At 37.6% G+C, this 16,770-nt stretch overlaps 1 protein-coding gene across 7 annotated transcripts in view; it reads right to left on the bottom strand.

The window, feature by feature from the left end:
* Positions 1-16,770, bottom strand: part of GRID2 (glutamate ionotropic receptor delta type subunit 2) — a 681,787-nt gene that overhangs the window by 320,979 nt on the left and 344,038 nt on the right. The window lies entirely within an intron of this gene.

The raw sequence follows: 16,770 nt of genomic DNA, 5'->3' as shown, positions 1-16,770 counted from the left end.
GAGCTTCTTGTTAAACAGCAATGTGACTCCTTAAACTTTGAAGGGCAGTTGCCCATTTAATAATATATCTAATTAAAAATATATTTAAATTATCTTTAAAAATCTCTTGAACAGAACAAAAAGACACACAAACAAAACAGAAACATAACAAGCCAAACAATCTCCTACCCTCAACATCAGCCATGTTCCAAAATGTTCTGAAGCAACCCAACCTTGCCTGACCTTTTGTACAGCAGTGGAGTTAGAGGTTTTTCTCCTAACCTTGTCAGACCTCAAAATGAGCCTCCCCTTGAAGCTTCTGTATCTTTGATACCTGAACAGCTTCTGTGCCACAGACATCCCATCCATCATTTTCCCCAGACCTTGCAAGTGACCAGGTGCATGATGCACAGTTTGGAAAGGATGGCACAAAGGTAAGAGAAGTACAAGGAGTACATAGTGCTAAAGCAAATATTTGCTGATTTCTGCATTCAAAAAGAATCCAAAGTTGTTCAATTTTATACACTTCACTGAAATGTAAAACCAAAAAAGCTATTCTTCCAGGTTGTTTTGGTAAGATATCTGGCCATTGTGACTGCAAGGCTGGCAGTAAAGCAGCTGGTTTTGACAGAAGGAAAGTACAAGTCCTGCAGAATTACTTATTGTCATCCTAATTATAATTATTAAAAAAAAAAGGATAACCTACTTATTACTAGGTATTGGAAGACATCAAGAGACTCCCACAAATAATTTTAACCAGAGACAGAACTGTCCCTATCTTCTACACGACACCGAGCACAGAAAACCAGGCCCCTTGATTTGACTTAGTACTGACAGAGCTGCAGCTGCTTCTCCCTCCTTTTATGAAAAAACCTGTAGCTCAGCAAAGCACCCAGTCACCACAGCCTTGAGGGAGTTTGTGCCTATGTGTGAAACAGAGCCCTTCACTTCTGAACTCAACCCTTAAACCTGTGTCATAGGTCCAGGTTTGCTCCAAAGCCGTCAAGGGACATTTCCTCCTGCTGCAGCCTTTGCCATTTTTCTGCTGCAGCTAAAGTGTATAGATCAATGTCAAAGGGAATATCTCAGCAAGCAAAGAAAATATTATTCTGGCTTCATTTCTAGTGGCAAGATTCTGCCACTCTGCATCAGAAATAGTTGTGTCCTTTACTGTAGAAGGCCACGAGGCCACACATAAACTCACGCACAGCTTGTAGCAGCACTCTGCTTTTAAGGAAGGTCAGTGAGATATGTATTACTGTACACACTGATACAGAGACTCAAAGTCCCCATTTACATTATTTTAAATTATTTCTTACAACCATACTGACAAATAGAGTGGTTTTTTCTTGATTCTTTTTTTAATTAAAAACACTACGCAGTGGTGATGCTGCAACACTATACACAACACAGAGTAAGAGCAAGCAGAACCTGCAAACTACCCCACAAATCCACATTCTCCTGCACAGTTAATTTAGTAAGGTTCTCACAAATGTTCTTGTTTTATAATTAAATGGAGTATAAAAATAATAATAAAACCTGGCATAATTGCAGTGCTAAAATAACCCTGCACCTGCACAACGAACTGCTTGGTAATCAGCCAGATGCTACATTTTATCTGAATGCCTGAATTACAACACTGACAATACACTGGGTACCGCCTTCCTTTTCTTTCTCCAAGAGTAAAGAAACACTCAGAGTCCCTCCTGTGGCTGATCTCAATGGTTTAACATCAGCCTCACAGTTGGGACTGACTCTGTAGTAAGCCTGGATCTCAGCCAACTTGAAATTATGTCCCAAAAAGTGCAGTACATAGCAACAGGAAGGTGAGACAAGCACATGTTTTCCACCATAGAATATGAGGTTACATATGCACCACTACATTTTACAATTTACTGCAGCATGGATGACTTTTGCAGCTGTAGCACAGCCTCCTTCCCCACAAAGGATAGAAAGACAAGCAAAAGGTATCAACCAGTGGGCCTTGATATTGCAGTTAATTAATTAATATGTCTACTGCATAATTTAACAAAGTGGAATAAGAGGTAGCACTTGGAACTCACTAGAATTCGTGCATTTCCACTGTTAGCAAATGTGAGCTCTTATTTCACATCATTCCATAAAACACATTTTCCCTTTTATTACCTAATACTGCAATGTCATTGTGCTTTTGTCACAATATTCATTTGAATAAATGTTACTTTCATGGTTTTGTAAATGTAGGTAACAAAATCAAGCCTGAAAAAGAAGGTATTTATCTTCTCAAATGGCCTTTTCATTTTTCACATCCAATACAATAATATTCACTCATAATTTTCTTCTAAGACATTTACCTGCAATTCAGAAAGCTTCTTGTAATTAAATTATTACAGATGGTCAGAATGATGTGTTCATACCCCAGTGAAACCTTCAAAATTTAAGTTAATATGTTTAGATCATCCCAACCCATTGGATAAGACTGAGATGAGCAACAGTTTAACATCAATATACTCTCTCTGAAAAACAGCAGAAAACCAGATTTCATGATCTAATAGGACTTTTTCTCCAGACACTCTAAAGGTTTTGATTCAATTAGTTTTTTTACCAATGTCAAGTACCTAAGCTATTATGAACATTTGAAAAGAATCAGTCTTGCTTAAAATAAAATCTGCATTCAAAGTCATATAAATAAGACAAACTTGCAGACTGAACGGTCAAATCCTCATTTAGCAAAGAAAAGAGTCACAAAATACTGACAGACTACATGTGTGAATTTTTCTGACCCTCAAACTAATAAAAAAAATTATGTACACTCCTAAAGTTACATTTATGCTTGTTAACGAAAAAACGGAGCTATTTCAACCACCTGAGACATTTTTTCCCCCCTCAATAGTGAAGTGAAGCTGCTCTTTGCCTATTGTTGACTTGAAAATATTTTTATCAAATTGACTTAATGTTTTATTTGCCCAAGGTGGGATTTCATAATGAAGTTTTGTTTTCAGCAAGTACCTTGTGCTCCATTTCTGAAAGCACAGCTCTCAGGAGTTTCTGGCAGTCCTTACTGAGAGCAAAGCAATGAAAAACTGTAGTTAACTTTTACCTCTTCATCAGTCAGAGAGTCTCACACCTCTGCTGGCACTAAAGCATGGGCTTGTTATTATCTGGGACTGCCACAGGTATTGCATTATAAAACCAGTATAAATGAGTCTTCTTTTCCCCCTCAGACTAGGATCCTGACTCTAAGAAATATTGAACACAGCAAACCTTTATCAGCAAAAACAAACAAAACATTTCCTCTTTTCCCTCTGAGTTATTCTTATAATTACACTTAGTTTTAAAATAGCACAGTTTATAAAAGGCAAAGAACACAATTACCAATAAAGAGTATTTTTTTACTCTGTTGTCCTCTTCTGATCTTCTTCATCTTCCTATTACTTATAACAACATTAATTAATGCCCAGCCCTTCACCAGTTGGTTAGAGAGCATGAGGCAATCACTGTTGTACCTACACTCAGTCCTACAGTACAGCAGCTGAGAGAAGACCAGCTGAGACAGTGCAGAAAGTACTTTACAAAGTACTTTTAGAAACAAACACCAAACAACAAAAAAAGAGTAGGAAAATCCCTGTTTGTGTTCCTCATGTTGCAGAGACAGGAGCTGCCCCTGCACAGACATTGCCATCATTGAAATACAAACATAAAATATGAATACAACTGTACATTATGGTATCACACATTTGTTCAGTCATTTAAACATTTCAATATATAGTACCAGTACTTTGGTACCTGCACTCTTGCTGCCAACCTCCTCAGTTTCCTGACCTGGAAGGCAGCAACAGCCAAGGGAAGGCTCTCCCCAGACAAACCCACTCTGCTCTTGCCCGGGTCTATGGATCTGCAGCTTTTAGATTACATTTTAGAAGACTTCAGAAAACACAGAAAACGCTGAATGTCCAACTCAACGCATCACAAAACTGATAAGTGCCTAGACTACCACCTTGTTTGCTACTGCAACACTGTATTTTGCTCACTAAGAGAGTATTTTTCTTCTTTCCAGAACACACAATGGCTTTATGCAGCCCAAATGAATTGGTCAAATTTGGTCATGGTGAGATATGGACCATAATTTATTAATTTTCTCAACATTTATTGAGAACTATTTTCTCACTTCAGAAACAAAAAATGTAAGCAGTTTTTATCTAATGTGTCTCCTATAATTTCTCATCTAAACCAATAACCCTTCCAAAGCTATTTCATTATCCCTTTCTTTTCCCAAAAGAATAAAGTTTTATTTTCAGTAATTGCAGAAAGCATAATACATTAACACTTCCAATCTATTTTAAAATATTTTTTGCAATGAACTCCATGGGCTGCTTTTGATTACTCTAACACATTATAACTATTTCTTTATTCTGTACAGCAGACTCCAAAACCAGTATGGTTTTTTTTTTCTAATATGTAAAAGGAGAATAATTTACCCACAGTCCTTTCCTCCACGCTAAACACCCCCAGTTCCCTCAGCTGCTCCTCACAGGATTTGTTTTCCAGACCCTTCCCCAGCTCTGTTGCCGCTCTCTGGACGTGCTCCAGCACCTCAATGTTTTTCCTGCAGTGAGGGGCCCAGAACTGGACACAGCACTGGAGGTGCAGCCTCACCAGTGCCCAGTACAGGGGCACAATGACATCCCTGCTCCTGCTGGCCACACTGCTCCTGACACAAGCCAGGATGTCACTGGCCCTCTTGGCTGCACTGCTGCCTCATCCCAGTATGCATCCATTTTTTCCACAGAGTTTATGAAAAAAAAAAATCCCTCTCAGATGACTTCTCCAGTAAAAATTTTCTAGGCATACCTATAGTTTACTTCCCAGTTTTAGCAACTCAGTCTATGGAGCAATTTTTGATCTAATACCTCTGTCTTTGAATAGCATTGAAGAAAGTTCTCAAAGCTTTGTGGTTTTGTGTGTTGGTTTGTTTGTTTTCGTTATTTAAAACTTGACTAAATATTTTGAGCCAAAAAATTGTCTAACTCCTTAATAATATTTTTAAAGTACTAGAGTAATATTTGGGATTTAAGTCTTCCTTTAACAAAAGTCTGGCAGCTAAACAGAGATAGCAGGGTCCATTTATGTTCAAGAAATGTCATACATGCCTCCTTCCTAAAAAATACTTTTAAAAAATATTGCCACTGAAACATAAAAAATATCCATGAGTAAAGAAGCTACTCATCCTTTCCCTGTTCACATGTAGTGTAACAGACAATCTAGCTGCAGGATTACATGCTGTCTTTTCACAAAAGATGCAAGCGTCACTTAATGGACAGAAAAAACTATGGTAACACATATATTTATCCTAAAAATTGGTATTTTATTCTTATTGTTTAATGTTTCATTACAAGCTTTGTCTAGCCAACGCTTCCCAAGTTAATACTTTTATACTTGAATTAAAAAGCAACTGTCCCATAAAAGTTAAGGACTATTCCCTCATTCTTACTTAGTGCTTTCCTAGTTTACAGGCAATGGGAATGTTATTACTCAATTTAAATGAAAGAAAACCAGGTTAGCTTGCATCACCCTAAATAATCATTATTAAAAAGTGTTGCCTATGTGGGTACAAAGCACTCACATGTAATGAGAACAGAGCTTCTCCCTCAATTAGTGTCAGATGTTTTTCCTTTTCTTTGCTTCATTTTTACTTTAAAACAAAAACCCTGTGTACAGGAGGGAAACAATCAGAAAACAAAGAACAGCAAGGCCAGAAAACATTAAGGAGTATTCTCTTGAGAAGGGGGAAAATGGGTTAGCATTGCATACAATATTAACAAAGCCATTGTTGCAATACTATCTCTATTACACTGCCCACATTTTTAGAAGATGTTGATAATCTGGAAAGATTCAAAATGTAAACTGATAAGAAACAATAAGAAAACGTGCAAAGCTGTTTCTCATTAAGATAATGAAAGAAGGTCCATGCTCTAATTTACTTGAACTATTGAGAAAAACAAAAATCAGAGTCTGCTTGCTCCCTAACAGCAAGCAGATACAGGCAGCAAATTATTCAGTGAGGCAAGGCTTAGAAATAACCTTAAGCAGCCTTTCTGAGCAGACACAAAATGTTAAAAACTCTTAATTCAAGCCAAAGAAAGACTAGCGACAAATCTGATTTTAAGTACATGCTGAAAATAATAGTTCTCTACATGATGTGATCAACACAAGTTCAAGAGGGAACTTGGACAAGGCAGGGCCATCTACTTCCTAAAGAAAAACATCTCATCATGAAATGACTACTCTGGGCAAATCTCAGACCATCTGAACAATTCTGAATAATGCAGGAGAGCTCCAGCAAAACACCTCTTTCCCCCGAACCACTCTTGTTTTTCCCAGACAATAAACTCACATATTTCAGCAAATCAGAATAAGAAATTAGAAACACATTCAACTTATTTTTGCAGTTATTTGGAGTTTGCTAGTGATAGACATTAATATGACAAAGAATAAAATCAGTGACTGCTGCACCATCAAGATGTACACACTGAGAAAAAAACATCATCACCTTTTAGGAGGTCAATATTATCCACCAAGACATTTCTGTACTATCACTACATGAAAACAATTCTGGATCTATCTGACCTATAGATTCTTTCCACCGAGCTTTTTTTTTTTTCCTCCTCAGAGGAAAAGCCTGACAAAACGGCAAAGAAAATCTTTTTCACTAACTCCTCAGCCAAAATAAACCTGTTTCTAAGATGGCTCTCTTCTCGTTAACTCAGACAAAGCAATAAAAAAGCCACCACTGAACTGGACACACAGGGCACAATTTCACCTTGGACAACTATACTGACTGTTCAGGAAATGATGCACAATAAATGCTCTCCCCAGAAATGAGCTCTAAAATTATTCGTACCTGTGATGGATGTATCCCATTCATCACCTGGACAAAAAAGGCATTCCCATGTAGAGCTTTATCCCAGCCCAGGGAAAAGCCTCTCAATTCAGTCTGCCTCTGGAATCCTGATACATGAACATAAACTCTCTAGACACATGAAAAATGGGAACGTGGAAATTACTCCATACAAAAGTCTACCAATGTGACCTTTCTCCGAGGAAGCAAGGACTATACCAAACACATGGAGGAACAGGGTCAACACAGTCAAGCCCCTAGACATTCCTGCAACTTTTCTGAGAAAAACCTTCACAATAAAGACAAATTTTATCAGCGTGAAAAGTAACACCTGTCAGGATCATAACAGTTACATTGGTTCAGACCAACGAGACCTCACAGCCCAATACCCTCTCTCCAACTGGCCATTAGCAGGTGCTGAGGGAAGAGTAAAACAGGGCAAGCAGTTATGCCACTTTGTACTGGTGGGAATGGGATTGGAGAATTCATCCTTTTTGATTTACTTCAGGGGGGAAAAACCAAACATCACAAAAAGGCATCAAAATATGTAAATAGTGGGGTTTGGTAATGAGAAACATGAAAAGCTACTCTATGGTTCCAGTGCTGCAAGTCTTGCATTAGTAAATTATTTCCACATTCACTCTTGGGTTTTGGCATGGATTTGTTGCCTGCTTGGATATCTCAAACATAAGCACAGAAGAGCTGCATCAGAATGAAACAGCATGTTGGCTGCATCAATGAAATACTACGACAGTCTAATTACAACTCAAGGAGGTCATTAGCATGCTGCCTTGTCTGTTCCTCTTGCCTAGGCTGGGAGATGGCAGAATTGCAAGTTGGGGAATATCACACAGTGGAAGACTCCAGCTTCTGAGTATCCTTCATCCACAATGCTACTACTGCTACCCCAAGTTGCACAACCAGTGTTTCCAATTAGTTAGTGTGGAAAAGCACAGGTCTCAAACACCAACAAGTCAGGCATAAGCTTCATTTGTTCTTCTTTCAAATTCTTCCAGCAAGCTGACACATATTTAGCAGACATACTATCACTTATATTTATCTTCCCATGTATTCTGTCCCTCCTTACAGAAATGCTCATTGGGGATCCCTTCACATACTGAACAACTTTACCCAAAGTGCAAGTACGATTTCACTACCCAGTATCATTTAAAAACAGGAATTATTTACCTATTTAAAAGAAAAAATAAAGTTATAAATATGATTTATTGCAAAAATGTGCACTTGAGTTTTGCTTAACAATAAACATCTAAATACAAACTTGCTTCCTAAATAGAGCTGCACATCAACACCTCTCAAAACCCACTACTTTCTCACAGGACCACAGCAAACTTTAAAGCACATTATGCTTATATCTTAATATTTGAAGCTGCAGCACCAGATAAGAAAACAATTTTCAATCTATTTTGGAACACACAACTCTTTTAGCTTATAATGATGCAGCTAAGCACAATGTTCATTTCAGTAACAGCCTTAAAGGACTAATAAACAGATTCTCTCTGTACACACTGTATTCAAAGTCTGGGTATGACAGTCTTTTGCCAGAGACCCTATTCCTTCAATCCCCTCTCTAGTGCAGACAGAAAAAGACTAAAAAGTCCAAAAGAAGAGAGGTAGCAGGCTTAAGCAAACTAACTTCGGCACCATTTCTGTCATCAAAGCCTTCAACTCAGCACAGACTATACAGTAAGAAAATACCCATGTTTATCTAACCTGCTTTAACCTGTGTCCTATTAACCTGTTTAACTAGTCCTGCTGCTTTTCAAACCCAAGGAAAAGTTATGTAATATCTTCCTGAGGACTGTACATGCTGAATAAGTATCACAGCAATATCACACTAGTTTTGTTGGGTTGCTTTGTCGGTTTGGTTTTTAAAGAGTTCAATGATGAAAATTTTGGTTCCTGTGAATGCAGTTTGCCCACTGCACATAGCAGACAACTTCTGACTGTGATAATCCACATCATGTTTTGTACTGAATGCAGTATTCTATACACAATTTCCCATTTAAAAAAGCCCTATAAAAATTGTAGTTAAGAGCTACTCAACAACAGCATTTCTATGATAAGCATTTTAAGTTTCCACTAAACACCACTTTACATGGATTTGGCAAGTATTGTTGGAAAAAAATAATGTATAAAGCTGTTGTTGATGTGTCCAGATTCAGGAGTAATTAAGCACATGATCATGCACTTAGATGAACATGAGGGCCATCCTTTGCCTTAGGGAAGTGGCTCCCACAGAGCAAGAGCTGATACAGGCAGCTTTCCATGTAGAAATTCTGTGTCAGTACATTTTCTCCTTTCTTCTGGTTTATAACTGATGTGCTTGCCCTCTCATTATTGCTGTGGCAGTAATGCTTGGGGTAATAATATTAAGAGTGGGTAAATATTTTTCTGTGAAATTTGCTAAGAAAGGAGGATTTATTCAACAGAGTCTAAAGCTTCTATAATTTTATGGCTCTTGCTACAGCTTTCTGCTACTTTTCCTGAATGACATGGAAGAGAACAAATGGAAGTCATCTTGTGAGTTCTGCAAGTATTATGTATTTATGTATCAAGAAAGGAGAAGAACTCTTTTTGACTCATTAAATCTTGATGACCATTGGAAAAAAATATCTCATTATCAAGACATACATTTAATGAATCTGTAAAGTAAGATCATGTATCTTATTTGTATAAATCACACTAGCATCTCAGGTAAGTTTTGATATATGAACAAAGACACTTTTTACTGTCTACATGGTGATAATTTTCTGATCTAGAAATGTCATAAAAATTATATAAAAATTACATTTCACAACACATGAAATAAAGGCAAGACCTCAGACTTCAAGTTGTTGGTATCTCAACAAGTTTCTTATATAGCTAACATATAAACAATTGTGAAAAAGAGCCCAGGAATATCTTAACAGATTCCTTAAGCAAGATAGCCTCTTATTTGGTTAAATTCTGCTTGAAAAAAAAAAAAAAACAAAACAAAAAAACCCAAAACATTTCACACAACAAGCAGTCCTGTTTGTATTCCAATTTCATTCAGAGTCATGCCTAACTCAGCCATGATCTGGATAGCAAAAATTTCAAACTTGTGGCATAATTTATTACCGAGTTTGGAAATGCTCTCTGTAACCATACAAGGCCTGGGTGTGCTTTGAGTAAATATTTTATTGGCGGATAATAAGGTTTAAAAAGTTGCAGTTGCATCCAAATATTGGTATGATCAGCATTAATTCCCAGTGCTACCTTTGCAGGTTTTCCCAATATGCTAAAAAAACCTTGAAAACTAACCAACAAACCAACCAGCAAATATTTGCATAATCCCAGGCAGATCACCATTAACCTCTCATGAGGAACTTTCAATCGAAAATTTACTGGGATAGACACGAGATTTGTCTGGTACCCACTGATGACACAACTCAGAATATTTTGGGATATACTTATACCTTAAACACTACTGTATTTACTGATTGTGTCATTTTTAAATATTTTGAGCTTTTAAAGAAACCTGAGTCCATAAAAACTAACTAATTCAGTGAATGCTAGTCACAGATTAATTTTGGTTCATTTAAGTACAAAGCAGATGTTTCAGTTTATGTTCATGCTAGTAAAATTCAGATAAACCACCCTATTTCTCAATATTGTACAGGTCATAGTGTGTGTGGAAAAACAGAAACTCAACTCTTAAACTATCCAAGCTACAGAAAAGCAAAAGGAGAGAGAAAAAGAATTTATCATCAGAAAATGCTACCAGCAGCAAAAGAAAAGACAACACATAAATATTCCCATGTAAACAACACTGTTCCCTGTGGCCAGCCTGCAGAGGCAGGCAATGTCATTCATTTTATAGCGCCCTAACACCATGTTTGAATTGTTTCTTTTCTACAGATATGGCAAACGAGTCTTAGAGACATATCTCATACTCTGAAACAAGATCTCCTTCCCTGTTAGACATGAACTCCATTTAATGCTAAGTGGGATTTGGACAAGCCCAAGATATTGGGTGAAAGAGCTGCCCTTGCTGCTGGATCGAAGAGACACTGGAGAAGTTTCCCCATGACTGCCCCTTTGGGAGTTGTGCTACTGCATTACTCAATAAAGTGCTGACTGCACAAGAAGCACGGCCCTACAAGTCAAGTGTGATTTTCTGTTAAAACAGCTTCCTTAGATTTATTGGCTGATTAGACACAGAAACAAAAAGCTCCATTGGTTTCTACTTTCAACAGAAGAACATAAAACAATCTCCAAGAATGACAGTCACCACCATGGCACAGACTAACTAAACTGTACAAAATTCATAAAAGGAAGATGGCTTCCTGAATTGAGACAACACTTGTGTCAGCTTTACCTATGGAAATTACAGCATGCATAATCTAATTACTTTAATTTTTCAAAGGAATTCAAGGCACCAAAATTTATGTAAGTGATTCAATTATTCTATTGAACAAGCTCCTATATTCATCTGTCTTTCATGTAACAAAGAGACATCCGTGACTTCCATTTCCGTTTTCAAAATTAAAGTTCCTGCACGAGGAACAAGCTGCAGTAGTCACAGCTATTATTGCCTCTCCTCCTCACAGTGGAGGAACTAAAAGCAAAAATCTGCTCACAGGCACAGTGAGTTTTATGCTCAGACATGACTTTGTGAAGCAAGCAGGAACCAGCAATACAGAGGGGAAAAGAGGCAATGTGTATATTCAAAAGCTGTGCTATCTTTTTTACTGAGAGAACTGAAAGTATTTAATTTAAAGAGAATATGAAATTATTCCAAATATTGTTCGGAAAATTCATATTGACAGGATAAAAGTGATCACATTTACTTAGCCTCATTTGCTGATTTTTTTTTCTAAACGGCAGACTGAAATGCAATTTAGAAATAAACTCTCTTTGAAATATGATCCTTGAAATGTTGAACATGACAGAGGCACATTAACCATCAGCCTCAGTAGACTAGTCTGCATTTAAAGCTATTCAGTTCTATTAAAAAAACATAACACAGTTCAGGATTTATTTAAATACATCACCAAACTGTTTGGACAATTCAACAGATATGTGGGTGTTCTAAATATGCCCTTAGTTAGCTGCATAATTATACTTAAACTTCAACTTTTTTAGTGCTGTCAAAGGTGTAAGGAAATTTGCACCCAGATCTGTTTACCACAGACTTTCCAAACACTGCCTAGTTCTTTAAGGCTGGGATCATACGCAGATCTCAGCATAACATTTTTTACAGTGAAAGATGAGAGTATTCAAAATAATAACTGCAGATAGGATCTTGAGAACATCTGCTGGGAGTAAACCAGAAGTCTAAATGTCAAGAGCAGGATAAAATACAAAACACTCCTTGTGCCCATGCTACAACGATGTTTTAATGTACAGGACTGACAATACTGAGTCCATCTCTCTGGTGCTTCTTTCTGCAAGAGTCGCCATCAGAATGAACTACACAGCAAAAGATTTGCTGTCTTTTTTGTAAAAGATCTTTTTTATTCCCAAAGTCCCTTCTTGTTTTAGATGTCTTTTCACTTGGGATTTATTTGATTGGTATTTTAGCTATGTAGAAAACAGGAGGAAAGGGAGGTTATTTAGCAAAAGCAACAGCTAGCATTGAAGGCTTCTATTGAATATCCTCCACGAACCCACCTTGTTCCCTGCCTTCTGTACAGCTAAAATTACTGTTTGAACCTTCATCAGTATAAAGTGATGTTACTGTAACTCTTTCTACCAGGGCCTTCTCTGTCATTGGCATTGCTATGCCCGTTCAAACAAAATTTAATGGTGAATTTCAACAAGTACAAATTTTAGCAGCTATCTTCATCTACTTTTCTTTAATCCATCTGGCCATCACTTGCAAAACCCACTACAGATACTAATTCCTAATATCAGAAATTCCTTAATCTTGCCTAATAATGCTGCCCCATTTCTGTGTCCCTAGACTCCTTTATTATTTGGGCTACTGCTTCCCCTGTTCCAGCCAAGCCAGCATCTTCTGGTTGCGTCCAGCTGCTTAAACAGCCACTTGGCTGAGTGATGGCAGACAGAGAAGGTAAACCATGCCTTCTGCTTTCTTCAAACAAGCCAAGGGGAAATTGAAATCTGCACAACAGCCGTGCACACCATTTGACTAAATCTTTCAGTCCTTAGAGTGAAAGGGTTTTTACAGCCACAAGGAATACTTGTAACTCTTTGGGAAGTGCTGATGAAATTGGTTTTCTACATACAGACTTCTAAAGAATCATAGCAGCAACTAAGTTCAGCCACTGGAATAGGTTGTTGTCATTATTTGTTGAGTGTAATAAAGATTCTTGAGGAATTAATCCGTATTATGAGTTTTTTACACTTGTTTCTCCCTTGTGTGAATTTTTCAAGCAGACAGTGTTTTGCTCATGTACAAAGGTCACAGGCTGTGGCTGGAATTTCAGTGCCGTTTTTAGGCAGAATTTCAGAGCATGACAAGCGTGTCACATCATCTATGTGGTCTTCAGAACAAACATTGTAATGCCACACCCACTACATACAGACCCATGACTGCATTGGAGTATCATTGTGGTAGCACTGTAGCAGCAGTTAAATATTCATGTTATTGATGTCATAATTAGCTCTGGAGGAAAATGCCTTGCTTTCTGTGATCAGATTCAAGAAAAGTCTTATCTGATGGGTCTTTATTTTGCTTTTAAGTAATCCCCACAAAATTTGCAAGAAAGTGATAAATTGGCACCAAGAAAAAAAAAGAGGGGTATGCACATATGCAAAATTGAGAAGTGTATTTGAAACTCTTTGGTTGATAACCAGACTCTCATATGGAACAAGGCCAGAAATAAAAAAAAAAAAAATTTCAAGCTATTTCATTTGAAATAGGTATTGGAAGCTAGAGTAGCAAACCTGCCTCTTGGCAAGCATCCTCTTTTAGTTCCAACCAAAATGTGCTGAAGCCACAACGGAGGAAGAAATGTGGGGGGAAAAAAGACATGGTGTAGAGGATGAGCAATGGGAAAATAAGGAAAAAGTATTCATGAAAGTGGGGCCAAAAGAGATCTTAACGTGAATTTAAGAAAGAGCTGGGACATAGAGAGACCCACATTCTTTGGAGAACAAGCATGTTTCTATTACAGAACAATGAAGTAAAACATATAAGGGTATAGGCTGAAGAAGAGTTGATCATGTGAAACCATGGCATTGGAAAACCCAGCAGACAAAGCAACATCAAGAAGAAAGAATAAGAAAAAGAGCTGGCATTCAGACAAGATAAAATTAAGAAAAAATAGAGGCTGTTATACTGAAAACAAAAGACAATAGAGGTACTGGCAACTACAAGGAGAAGGGAAGAAGTAGCGTGGGAGAAATGAAGAGACAGCATAGAGACAATCTAGACTTTCACATTTAAATTGGTTCAATTACTTTTGAAAAGGAAAAGCACAGGTTCATTACTTTCAGTAAATGGAGGAGAAGTGGAGGAGCAGCTCTTTAGAGCAGTAACAGCTTTGAATCTGAAGAACAGATGATTCACTATTCTAGTAACAATTAGTATATTAATCATTTGCTGCATCACACAAGAAGGAAAATCAGACAATTTTGCAAAGTGAAGAATCCTACAGAACAACTGGGGAATCTAGCAATTTAATGTAACACACTCAACATCAATTCATCAGGTACAATGGCTGCTTGGTTCTATAAAATAATGAATAAAAAGCATTAAAAATTTTGTCTCAGGGACGCGAAATGCTTGAAACTTGAAATTTTAATAGGTTTGAGGGAAGAAAACTCTCCAATGAATAAAGCTGTTTTATCTTACAGGCATCTCATAAACTGTTTAAATGAAATTTGAAATATATTAGCTATCAAAACTAAAACCGCTTTTAAAATGGACATATGATGAGTTTAAAGTTTAATTTTCCCACAAGAACCTCAAATACATCACAGAAGGATTGTATAAGATATATAAAGTGTCAGTTGCTTCTGTAGCTTTTCCTAATCTATTTCCTGGCCATTAGAGAACTTTGCTCCTGAAGCACTCGCTGCACCTTTACCACGATGCCACCTCTGGCTGCCAAGCATTTTTACTAGGGTGGAACTGGTGATGCATGCAAAATTATTATGTGGCTCAATGAGCTGTGACAAAGGTGCAATAATAACACACTCAGGGTAGAGCAGTGAATTTTAAGGCAAAGGCCAGATTTGAGGGCAGCTAAGAGCATTATCACCACATCCAAGATAGCTCTGAGTGGACATGGGTGCTCTGTTTGGAGGTCAGACACTGGTGACTGGCAGTGGCTAAACTGGCTCATTAAAATTGACCTTTTGCTGCCAGCATGATGCACACTTTCAGGGTGGTTTAGGTGAAAAACACTGCCTACTGCTGCTGGACCCCAAAAAAGGAGCTAACAGCCCTTCCTGACGGAAAAGGAAGTGGACTGATCTGCCTGGGACAAAATTAACATTTTTTGTAGCAGCCTGGATGGTGCTCTGGATTTCTGGTTAAAACAGCACTGATAAAACCCCAGTGTTTTGATTGGTGCTGAGCAGTGCTTTGAGACTCCCTCTTTTTCACATTTTGTCATCCTGGTTCCAAGGCTGGGGATAGGTAAGAAACTGGGAGGGAGTTCTGGTGAAAAAAATTGAGGAAAGGGATGTTCCGTGCTGGATAACGCAGTCAGCAATAAAATCTCAAGAACAGGGGGAGGAATTCAAGATGTTTGCATATATGACATCCCAAGCAACTCATTCCCATGATCTGCTTTCAAGGAAGTGGCTGGACAACTGTCACAAAAAGGGGAAGGGACTTATGCATTCCTTATTTTGTTTTGCTTTCACATGCAAGTTTTGTTTAACTTACTAAACTATCTTTCTCTCTATCCCTCAGTCTTCTTTCCATTTACTCCCTGTCCAGTGGGAGAAGGGAGCAAAAAGGCAGCTGGGTGGGTCTAACCCACCTTAGGAACAAGGGGCTTTTTTTCACAATGCAGTTTGAAATTCCAACTTCTCCCTCCTCCAAAACCACACTGAGAGAGGCCACAGCCTCTGTTACATCCAGCTGCTGCATCACAAATATTGCAGCAGGCTGACAATGATAACAGAAAAGCTCTTCCCCACCAAAATTATACACCTCAAGATGCATGATTCCACTTAGAAAAAATAACTTTAGGTCTTTATAATTATGTTTAACTTTTCTGACTGATCTGTTTGACAGATATTTGACTACAAGACCCAGAGGTAGAGGAATAAAACACATGATTAGAATTTGTACTGGGTTTACACAGCTCTGAAATATGATACTGCGTTGGTGCAACCTAAGGGCTCAGACTCCCTGCAATAACTCTTGAATGCTAATAATGCTGAAAACACATGAAGTCAGTTTAAGACTTCTCCTGGGTGGATTTCCTCAGAGCTAAGGATTACCACATCATTGGTCTGATATATTTGGATTGTACTTGTTGAAAATAGGGCATCTTCTCAAAAATAAATATCAGCTCGTTGAGCTTCTGTGAACCAGTTCAATTTTGCCTGCTGCTATTTTCCTAGGATAGAAAGATGATGAAACACTGATTGGAACAATAGATCAATGTAGAAGATGAAACTCAGATGAAAACAACAGTTCTCACCTTCACAGTGTCTGTGCATTGATCTTAAAATTTTAGATCTTGAATTTAAATCTGGAAAGCACTCTAATTTCTAAATACAGCTGTCAGCAGACATCTGCCTGCCTTTGTATTGAAGACAGCTGGTGTGGGAGAGTTAATAACAAGGAAAAAGATATTAAAGGAAACAAGCCTTCCATCATGACTGAGAGTCAAATATTAATATTTTCAACTACAGACAATTCAAAAAAGCTATATTTTTTATCTTTTATTGATCAACACAGCCTTAATAAATCCTAGGTATGAAACAATGAGTAAAAGGGACAA

The sequence above is a fragment of the Agelaius tricolor genome, unplaced genomic scaffold (assembly GCF_023055355.1).
Source record: "Agelaius tricolor isolate 1412-34295 unplaced genomic scaffold, bAgeTri1.0.p SCAF_8, whole genome shotgun sequence".
Taxonomy (NCBI): domain Eukaryota; kingdom Metazoa; phylum Chordata; class Aves; order Passeriformes; family Icteridae; genus Agelaius; species Agelaius tricolor.
Note: the sequence above shows the minus strand (reverse complement) of the source record. Positions and strands in the feature narration are given on the sequence as shown.